We start from the raw sequence: 12,208 nt of genomic DNA on the forward strand, positions 1-12,208 counted from the left end.
ATTTAGAAACTTACTTTTAAAACGGCTGAAGGCCTTTGTTTTAAAAAATACAATTACAAGCATACAAATTCCAACCATCGGTTATGAGCCATTAAAAAATGCAATTAAACGCAATTAAAGGCAGTATAGGCAACGGGACTCAGAAGTTTCCAGAAGGCTCGGTCTGCCTTTTTAAATCTTAATGTTCGCTTAGGTGAGACAAGATGTCGCCCAACTATACTCGATCCACCGGCAGCACAACCAAGAGACAGTCAGCGACCCTCCGACAAGACGACTTGATAACCACCGACCAGTATACGAGAATTCCAAAGCCAAAATTTTACAGACATAGCCGCCCACAACCAAACATACATGAAGCTGTCAAAAGTACACACCATGTTGGACAGTGACAACAGGTGAGGAAAGGATACTGCTTGAATTTACATCAGCGACCAGGGCAGGCAATCGGAACACTAACGGCCACAAGGCAGAAAATTCCGCTGGTGCACTTGAATTTCAAACCGACAAACATAGTTAATTCCACCACAGGGTGGCTAAATCTTCACCAACACGAACACTCGCTGTTGTTCCCAGGAATACCGCCAACAGCAAACCACCAACCAAGGGGACAACGTGAACAGACTTGGCTTCGCTCATAAAATCACCACTCCACTTTCGTGTCCCGGGTCGGTGAGCCACGAACCCGTAGCACTCGGAACAGCCCCCACACAGGGTAGAGACGGAACAGCCCCCACACAGGGCAGAGACGGCCAGCGGGCCCAGTCGACTGCGCCGTGTGGAGACTTACTTGTTCATCCGCTCCAACCGACCGATTGGCTGCACACTGCCAAGCCAGAACTATAAGCACCTGCCCAAAGATGGTATACGGTGCAAACATCGATACACACCACTGCTGCCACACGTAGAAAGAGGTGGAACCACGACGTAGTCTCAATAACCATGGGAAACCAAACGCAGAGTAACAGCCAAATTTGAAAGCAACGCATAAGCTGGGGTCAATACGGCTCACGTATGAGCCATAATTTCTGGAACGTAATCTTCCTGGTCTTTAAGCGCAATGTATGTCGGCGCCAGTTGAATCGTTCGGCAGTCAGCTTGAGATGCTGGTTCTCTAAATTTTCTCAATAGTGTTTCCCGGAAAGAACATCGCCCTCCCTCCAGGAATTCCCATTTGAGTTTCCGAAGCAACCCGTAACACTTTCGTGTTGCTCGAACCTACCGATAACAAATCTAGCAGACCACCTCTGAATTCCTTACGTGTCTTCGTTCAGTCTGACCTGGCATGGATCCCCAATAAACCGAAATTGGCCATGCACCTTCCTAACCACCATTTTCACATGCTCGTAACACCTCATATCGCTTTGCAGCGTTGTGCGCACATATTTAAACGACTTAATTGTGTTATACAGGACGTTAGTATTACTGTTTGCGAACATTAGGTTTGATCTTCCTACTCATCCGTATTAATTTACATTTTTCAACATTTAGAGCTAACTGTCATTCATCACACCAACTGGAAATTTTCTCGTTTTGTTCTACCTACAGTCACTCAACTTAAGCGCCTCACCGTACACCACGGCATAATCAGCAAAGAACCACAGGTTGCTGCCCACCCTGTCAGCTAAATCATTTATGTTCACAGAGAACAACAGCGGTCATATGACACTTCCCTGGGGCATTCTTGACGATATCCTTGTCACTGACGAATACTTTTTACATATGTTCATACCTTCATTAACAGCTGGCAATGGGGCACCGTGTCAAATGCTTTCCGAAAATCTAGAAGTATGGAATCTTCCTGTTGCCCAACATCCATAGTTTTCAGTATATCATGTAACAAAAGCGCAAGATGAGTTTCACACTAGCGATACTTTCTAAAACCACGTCGATTCGTGCACATAAGCTTCTCAGTTTGAAGAAAGTTTGTTATATTGGAACTGAGAATATGTTAAATTATTCTGCACCTTTCCTCTTCGGGTTTAAGCCACGTCATGGTCTCAGGAATAATTTCTGCCCGAGAACTTTCCTGAACGGCAGTAAATTTGGGAACTTTACTACGAGTACTTTGATAGTTGACTGACAAAGCTGCGACAGTAGAAGTCTCTCTATTCTGAACGCCGTCTGACTTCCCTTTCTGCATATCGACTGGTGAGTGTTTATCAGAGCATCTCAAGCTACTGCCTAGCCTAAAAAATCCTCATGTGCACAGGTACTCTGCTACCCGAGTAGCTGCTTCCTTTGTGTAGTGAACCCCTCACTTATCAGGGGGAGTCTTACAAATTCCCACACGAAAACGCAGGTCTAGAAACCTGCTGCCGAGATCGTGAGAGTGTCAACGAAGTCTTTGGTCGAGATCGTCCACTAACCAAAAGTCCTCGATCGGAAACTTCCTGTATTCTTTGTTAAAGGAAGGCGTACAGTGAAGGGCAGGGGTCTATTAATCGTCTGCAGTTCAAATGTATAGCGAATAATGGCATCCCGTATGGAAATGGCAGACAGGGGTTGGAAGGAACACCAAGGGCACTCAGTGTGTATTCCTGAGCACCTGATTCAACATGTTGAAGAGACAACTGCGGCAGCCACTGAGGGAATAGCACGCAACCAGCCGCAGATTGTGGTGCATGCTGGAACTACCGATACTCGTCATCCTTGCCCCGAGGTAATATTAGGATCATTCCAGAGAACGCCGAGAAGACCAGCGTTGCCTACTGAGTTTCAGCGAAGCTCGCAGTCTGCACCATTTTCTGCAGCATTGATCGTAGTCCTCTGGTTCTAAGTGAAGTGGAAGGCTTGAACCACATACCTCGAAGGTTCTGTCACAAGCCTGGCTGCGACTTCCTAAACTTGTGCCATAGGGTTGAGAACTGTAAGGCCACCCTAAATGGACCAGGTGTGCACTGCACATCGAAGGATGCTACCCAGGTAGCTAACTATGTGTAGGATTCACTCAACGGCTTGTTTAGATTAGTACACTCTGAATCCAGTTCAAATAATGACAGCTATAGGAGACCTACAAGTGTGAATATAAGATGCAAAGAAATGCCCCCTAGAGGTGAGAGCGTGGAACATTTTATGCCCAGTGCTGTTATCGGTACGACTACAAACGCAAGATTCTTGATTCGAGTTTCTAAACAAAATTCTTTATCTTTGATGGAAGATTATCGAGAACTTACGTAGCAGATTTTTGCACACTTCCGTAACTGAAGTTAACTTTGTGCTCAATAACTTAAAACTAATTGAGGTGGAACAGTAACACTTTGGAATAAGACCGCAGGAAAGTTAAATCGACATACTACTTAATAATTTGGAAATGGTGGTAGAAAATCAGATGAACATTAACAAACGAAATTAATGTTCCTAACGGGTTAAAAACCAGAACCTGAACCAAGATCACAATTTTACTAGGGCCGTGTCGTCCCAATTAAGGCAGTAGAGCTCTCGTCTGACACGGATACGCAGCTATAGCAATCTAGAATGCAGTTTTAATGTGATACAGTTTTAATTCGATTTTCTTTCGAGAATATCTTTATTCCCTGAACACCACCGAAGTGCCCGAAGGCAGCAGTGGTGGCGGTTGTTTGTTCGCGCTAACTTACCGCCGGTTTTTCGGATCGCTCGGGTGCCGGCGTGTGCCGGATGACGTGTCTGGACGGCGGATCGAGAGGATGCGCACACAGCGGCGGAGGAGTGCATTAGCGGGGGCGGTGCGCGCGTCGCCCACGCGGGCCCACTGGGTCACCGCCGCCCACGGCCGGCCCAGTGCGGCCCGGCGCCGTGCAACACGCCCACTACTGACTCAACGCGATGAGTAACTGCGCCATGTGCATCGCCGCATTGCACGCCGACGCCCGGCCCCGCGCCATATAAGCGAAAAATTACTGCAAACACGTTTCAGTATTGTCTCTTTGACGCAGTGCTGCGATCTCACAGACTCCACACCACTATGCCTCTTCTTGGGTGAGTCTCGGAGATTTACTGAGCTGCTTCACTCGAATCGAACGGTTTCTTGTTTTGTAAGCCGCTTTGTTACTGTTCCTTAGCTACGAATATATGCGAAGTCAGTAAAACGGCAGCATAACTGTTACATCCTTTTATATTAGAGTTACTGTTCAGGATTCGTCTTCCTGTTGCTGGAAAAAAGCAGGTGTTCGTACAAAGAAATATCCATCCTAGGACAACATATCGAAAGAAATGGTAAAAAGAGACGTATGAAAACAATTCCGGAGATTGGTGATCTTTGTTTCATGGACTGCAGACTGGGGTCCACGATACGTATCTGTGCCCAAAGTTTCTTCTATCGGCGCCAAAGAAATACACCTCGGACCATGGTCTGAGCCTATAAAACAAAAATCAGCAATGATGCAAATGACAGCCATGAAAGCCTGCATTGTATGAGCACAGGGCGTGTTATATTCATAAGGGCGTAGAGCAAGGAAATCACAAACGCAGATGCTACTGTTGAGTGTTCACGAGTCCTAATAAATGTAGTCATGCTCCATCAGAAAAAAGAGCACTTTAGTTTCAACCTCTTCGTCACCTATAGGCTCCAGCACTAACGACGAGGAAAAGTGAAATGGTCAGTAGACGCAGTGTGATTACTTATTAAGTTCACTTTGGGTTTTTGCACACCAGTGTGAAGTGGTGTGCCAGTGGCAATAGCTGCAGTTGTATCCTCAACTATCGTTCCAAGGTCGTTCTTAACTCGTTAGGCTCGGCTAGAACAGGTAAGGCACTTACCAAAGTACTAGAAACGGGGTGCAGCGTATGCAGCGATCGCAATCCGATTCCATTGGTGCTGGTTCCCACGCAACGTCGGTCACTGAGTTTGCGCCGTTCGCGAAACACCTTGTATATACGAGGGGCCTTTCAAAAGTCCGTCCAAACATAAAAACTACTTACTCGTTTGGGGTAAACCTTTTTTATTTTTCGACATAGTCTCCTTTTAGACTTATACACTTTGTCCAATTTGTTGATCCCTTGCGAATAATAGGAAATGTTCAAGTCTGCAAAATAGCTATTAGTTGCTGCAATCACCTCCTCGTTTGAATAATATCTTTGTCCTGCCAGCCATTTCTTCAAATTGAGGAACAAATAGTAGTCCGAGGGAGCCAAGCCTGGAGAACAGGGGGGATGTGAAACGAGTTGGAATCCTATTTCCACTAATTTAGCGATCACAACTCCTGATGTGTGTGTTGGTGCATTGTCGTGATGGAAAACGACGGCTTTTTTGTGGTCCAATCGCTGGCGGTTTTCTTGCAGCTCGGTTTTCAAACGTTCCAATAACGATGAGTAATATGCACCTGTAATAGTTTTACCCTTTTCCAGATAGTCGATGAGGATTATCCCTTGCGAATCCCAAAAGACAGTCACCATAACCTTTCCGGCCGAAGGAATGGTCTTCACCTTTTTTGGTGCAGATTATCCCTTGGTAACCCATTATTTACAGTGTCGTTTGGGCTCAGGAGTATAGTAATTTATTCATGTTTCGTCCACAGTGACAAATCGACGCATAAAGTCCTGTGAATCTTCCTGAACAGCTGCAAACCATCCTTGCAACACTTCACACGATTCTTTTTTTGATCAAGCGTGAGCAATCGCCGAATCGATCTTGCGGATAGCTATCTCATGTCCAAATGTTTATGTAAAATATTATGAACCCGTTCATTCGAGGTGCCCATAGCACTATCAACCTCACACACCTTAACTCTGTCATCCATCACCGTATCATGGATTTTATCAATGATTTCTGGAGTCGTAACCTCCACAGGACGTCCAGAACGTTCAGCATCACTTGTGCCCATACGGCCACTCGGAAAATTTTGAAACAGCTTATAACCTGTTCTAATCGAAGGTGCAGAGTCACGGTAATGTTTATCAAGCTTCTTATCAGTCCCTTGAGGCGTCTTGCCTTTCATAAAGTAATGTTTAATAACCACACGAAATTCGTTTTCGTCCATTTTTTGACAATCACTCTATTTTCTTGATTCACATGATTGCCAAACACAAAGAAATAGACCAATATAGTTTAAACTTGGTGTGCGTTATTTCCAAAGATGCTACTAACTAAACATGGCTTCGATACGTGCAGGTGGTGCGATCTCTCGGACTTTGCACGGACTTTTAAAACGCCCCTCGTATTTGTACCACAGGGCAACCTTATTATTCGGTAACGAGCTCTCGGGGACCTTGAGATGTTCATATCAAAGCACGCCGCAAACGTGCCTTAATAACAACGGGAAGTGCGTTGGTAGGGTTGATATTCATCCACCATATAAGCGGTGTGGATTCATTTAACTGCAGTCATATAATATTCAGACGTATTTACAACTTAACGATGATACAGTTCGTATCACAGTTAAATTTTCCAGCATATTTTATACATTCTTATAGCGTCAGCCAAAATAAGGCCTATCGATATTTCTGTGACTCAAACAAGCTTGTGACCACAGGCTATGCTGACATCCAGCGTCCACACTGAAAATACTTAAATTCTTATTCTCCAAACTCATGTACGTTGACGGGAAAGACAGCAATATTCCGTAGAAATTTATTGTTGAATTTTATGAACAAGTGATTCGGAGGTAATTACATACATTTAATCACAATTAACGTATACAGAGCGAAACTCTCTTTTAGTTCAAATTATCTTAAAATATCTATGGAAATATGCGTAAGACGTTCCGTTATCGACAAAGATTGTATTCTGATTGAAAACAATAAATTATTAATAAATTATAAATAAATCAATTCTCAAACATCTGACTGCGAGTTTTAATATATTCTCTAGCGTGTCCTAACAACTGTTTTGCAATGCTCCTGTACGCGAAAGACAACTTACCTCGTCTTGCCGCTGCAGCTGCGTGATCAGCAACATGCTAAAATATTTCAGAAAACGATATTGCGATCGATCCATGGAGATTTGAACGTATGGACGAATTGAAACAATTAAGCCATACTTTTATAAATGGAAGCTGAATGATGAGGAGGGGTTTGCTCAATTAACCATAACGATGCAAAAAGAAATGAAAGAAATGTGCCGTGGCGGCGGTATTCCCGATCGATTCACGATCGTTGGGCCTCCGAGTGGTGTTTCTTTCTCCGTTGCGGGGCGCCTCCTGGCAGCGGGCTGCGCCGTCTCTGCCCGGTGGCGTGTGCGCAGGCAGTGAAGTTTGGGCGTGAGCAGCGCGAGCCTTGCCTTTTGCGTCGGACGGTGCGTCCCTCCGCGCTGTCGCTGGCCGAGGCTGGTGTTACCTGCTTCTCCCCGGGTCGGTGGCTGGAGTCGTCGCCTGATTACCATCTTTCCTGCCCTGTCTGACTGCGCCTTGCTGAGGTCTGGGCGTCGATACTCGTGCTGGATCATCTTTCTCGCGGCGATTTCCCTGGACCGCGCCTTGGCAGGAGCTTGCGGCTGTGCTGCTCCCGGATATAGTTTACAGGGGAGTACTTTTCCGTCCTCGCAAGTTTGGTGCTGTTTGTGCGCTTCAGCGTGCTATGGGTAAGAAGATTATCTTCGTTGTTGTGATTGTGTCGGAATCGTGGGCAAACCCCAGTGTTAGTGTTTCTCGGCATTTTGTGGTGTCGTGTACCTTACTTAGTGTGTTTTTCTTGGCGTTTTATTGTGCCATTGCAGGACTTTGTTTAATCTTTTCCCTCCTTACTCTTCTGCAGAGTGCCTCTGGATCCTGTGGTCTGCAATTTCGCTTGTGCCAAGTTCCCGGGTTTTGGGGATAATATACATATATATATATATATATATATATACATTGCCTGTCCTATCTTCCTGGGTTAAGGGTGGCTCCTCTGTGCCCGTGCGCGAGCTTTTACATGGACGACGGTGATCGTTTCCTGACTTGTTTATGTTTCTTGCCGACTTCTCCGCATAGACTGCCGAATCCGCATAGTTGCTTCAAGTTGGTTCGCACACTCCCCTTGGTAATGAAGTCTGCGCACCTATGAGATTGAATAATGTTTTGAACGATTGTAATCTGGCGGTTGTCGCCGTGTGTGTTAAATTTTAACTTGTATTTGAGTTTTAGTTTAATTTTATTTTATTAACTGATTTAATTTTATCTTGCCTACTGCTGCGATGTCAGAAACGTTAAAATCTAGCCTTGGGCTCATTGTGAATTTTTTAGTTGATGACCGATACAGCATTTTAGTGAAATGATCTATCTTCTACGATTTGGGGATATTTTATATTGGCAAATCCTTGGGGTTAAATTCTGCAACTTGTGTCTATGGGCTATGGAAATGTTGGGGTGGATTGTGCTTCCTCGTTAGGCCTATCACTTCTTGTTTTACTAAAGGCATTAAGGGATATTTGTTGAAAGTATTTTTTTTAAATTTAACTATCATAAATTTAATCTTACCTGTGAAGCCATATTTGTGGAGAGTTGTTACTGAAACTTCATTGTCTACTGTTCACTCCAATAAAGCCACCCTGTTGAAGAAAAAATTTTGGTGCTACCATTTGATTCCCCCTTGTTCCCCTACCACGGCTCATAAACCAATAAAACTTTTAATTTACTACCTTCAGGAAACTGATTATTTAAATGCTGATTAACTTTACACAGACATTTAATTATTCCACCTTGTCTATACTCAATAAACAATTTCTGGTCACAATAAAGATACGAATATGACTCTGAGTGTATGCATACATAAATCTGAAAAAAATCCCTCGGCTGGCCGGAATGTGGCCGAGCGGTTCTGGGCGCTTCAGTCTGGAACCGCGCGACCGCTACGGTCGGAGGTTCGAATCCTGCCTCAGAAATGGATGTGTGTGATGTCCTTATGTTAGTTAGGTTTAGGTAGTTCTAAGTTATAGGGGACTGATGACCTCAGAAGCTAAGTCCCATAGTGCTCAGAGCCATTTGAACCATTTTTTGAACAAAATCCCTCCAGTGTGCAAGCAACCAACAACTACTGCAGCGGAAAGGCAAATTACCAAAAAACCCTCAATTAATACCAAAGTCTCCTCCGGCGCTACCTGCACAATCGCGGCAGGCTGCAGCCTCTCATGTCGCGCGGCTTCTCTCCACCGCACCCTCCATCGGACCACTTCCGTCTCCCCTCTACAACAACTCGCTCGCTACCACTCGCAATAATAATATCTGAGACTCAGAATTTGTGTGTGCACACAGCAGAATCATAGCCGTCCAACTTCCATAACACCCACCCTCACTTTAAATAATCTTGCTGGGTGATCCTTGCCTAATATGTTGGCAAGGAGCAAACGCAAAATTCTTACATAACAAAACTGAGAAGAAGAGCATCATATGTTTTACAAAAGTGGCAGAATACATAAATATAAGCGTAAGATTACGTAAGTTATGTACGTAATAGGAAACTGATAAGCTGATAAGTGTCGTCTTGTGCATGTAAGTACTATTAACCATCTGACATTGATAGCACTTCTTTTGACACGATGACAAAACATTATTTATAGTTGCCCAAGAGCTTAAAAAAATCTTTCAGTTGTGCGGATATAAAAATTACATAGAATTGCAAATAGTGCAAATAGAGCGAAAATAAATATACAAGTATCATTGTGCTGGTGAGCACTCAAATCTATCTGACATTCGCGGTAGTTGATTTGACAAGACAACAAAATGTTATATACGGTTCTTTAATAGAATAAAAATCATCTGGCACGAGAAAATCAGGTAAAAAAAAAAACAGATGGTTCACGCGCAGAAGATTCAGAGGCAACATTCACTATGTCCACTGAACTACACCAAAATAATATTTTCATTTGAAAACACTTGTACGCATACTCAGGACTCATTAAATTCATTATGTCCACTGACAACCACACGAAAAATGTTTTAGTGTGTCACTTCTTTTCATATTCAGATAAAGATGCAGCCCAGAATCAATTGTAATAGAATAAGTAGAGTACCAAAGAAATCATGATGATCATAAAAGCACACTGTAGCAGAAACAAATCATATTGAATAAATGAATGATAATATGTTCTATGCACTTAACTATAAAATTAACATTGTGTGAATAGGCACATAAGTACAGTGCTCAATAAATGATTCAAATGTGCATGAATACACATAACTATATCCCCGAATTGCTCTTCAACAGTGGGAAGCAAGAAGGTGCTTAAAACATCAATGCAGGCCTGTGCCGTGATAAATGGCTCTCAGTACTAAGCGACTTAACTTCTGAGGTCATCAGTCGCCTAGACTTTAAACTAAATAAACCTAACTAACCTAAGGACATCACACACATCCATGCCCGAGGCATGATTCGAACCTGCGACCGTAGCGGTCGCACGGTTCCAGACTGTTGCGCCTAGAACCACACGTCCACCCCGGCCGGCCTGTGCCGTGATAGTGCCAGGCAAAACAACAAGGGGTGCAAGCTCCCTCCATGAAAAACACCGCTACACCACAATACCACCGCCTCCGAATTTTACTGTTGGCACTACACACGCTGCCTGATGACGTTCACCGGGCATTCGCCATACCCACCCCCCGCCATCGAATCACACATTGTGTTCGTCACTCCACCCATCATTTTTCCACTGGTCAATCGTCAAATTTTTACGCTCCTTACACCAAGCAAGGCGACGTTTGGCATTTACCGGCGTGATGTGTGGCTTATGAGCAGCTGCTCGACCATGAAATCCAAGTTTTCTCACCTCCCTCCTAACTGTCATAGTACTTGCAGTTTGGAATTCCTGTGTGATGGTCTGGATAGATGTCTGACTATTACACATTACGACCCTCTTCAACAAAAATGGTTCAAATGGCTCTGATCACTATGGGACTTAACATCTGAGGTCATCAGTCCCCTAGAACTTAGAACTACTTAAACCTAACTAACCTAAGGACATCACACACATATATGCCCGAGGCAGGACTCGAACCTGCGACCCTAGCGGTCGCACGGTTCCAGACTGAAGCACCTAAAACCTCTCGGCCATTCCGGCCGGCCCTCTTCAACAGTCGGGGGTCTCTGTCAATCAACAGACTAGGTCGGCCTGTAGGCTTTTGTGCCGTACTTGTCCCTTCACGTTTCCGCTTCACTACCACATCGGAAACGGTGGACCTAGGGATGTTTAGGAGTGTGAAAATCTCGCGTACAGACGGATGATTCAAGTGACATCCAATCACCTGACTACTTTCGAAGTCCGTAAGTTCCGCGGAGCGCCCTATTCTGCTCTTTCACGATGTCTAATGACTACTGAGGTTGCTGATATGGAGTACCAGACTGTAGGTGGCAGCACAATAATTACGCCATTCAAAAGACATATATTATAAAGCAACTAATAACGACATAACTTACTCTAAGATGCAACACAAAAATGATTTGTTTTCGAACTGTTCAATAGTAGCTGAAACAAATGATTTACTAACCAACAATGAAGTAAATTATTTCTCTTGAGCTTCAGTATTGCTTAATGACAATCATTAACTTAACGTGATATAATCGGAACTGCATCCCAACAGTAGAAAAACCATACGAGAAAGTCTGAAATGAAATTGTTTAAATGGAAAGACACAAATGTATTGAAGTAACATATTTTAGGCAGTTATTTACAAGATGCATAAACAAGTAGCTGATAAACTTACATCAAGGTGTAAACTGCTACACGCTGAAAAACAAAGGTTGTCAAAATGTATAACACAAACGCCGTCCATCATTGATTTTAGGACGACTGGGTACCCATGGAATGTCGAGTTCTCTATAACGGAGCACTGCAACATTCGTATTGAAAGAATATAACGCGTTCTATATATACGGTATACTCCGATCTGAAAAACGTTGTTTAGTTCCTACAAATGCGTGTAGTTCTGTGTTATTTTCATTACTTCTGCAATAAAGAAAAATTCATTTATGGTCATTTCATACACAAAAAAGTACAATGACCTTAAACAGTAATAAGCATAAAACCAATTTTTTTAATGAGACAATTTCATTCCACAACTTTGCAAATCCAGAAAATTCATTTCGATCTTACTTCACATAATTCAGCAGTAGAGAAAAAAATCTTTGTAAAACTATATATATTCATTACTCGACGGATACATCCACACATGTACTCTTATCTCCAAGTAGGTGAGAAGAAAAGTGTCATCTGCAAGCGCTGGTGGTTTATACAAGTAAAAGTTTTGTGTTTTCTAGAGTTTACAATGTTTATAGCAGGTATGATTGGTATCTCAAACAGTAATTCATTTTCTTTCCATAATAG

Source organism: Schistocerca gregaria, chromosome 1, assembly GCF_023897955.1.
Source record: "Schistocerca gregaria isolate iqSchGreg1 chromosome 1, iqSchGreg1.2, whole genome shotgun sequence".
Classification (NCBI taxonomy): Eukaryota; Metazoa; Arthropoda; class Insecta; order Orthoptera; family Acrididae; genus Schistocerca; species Schistocerca gregaria.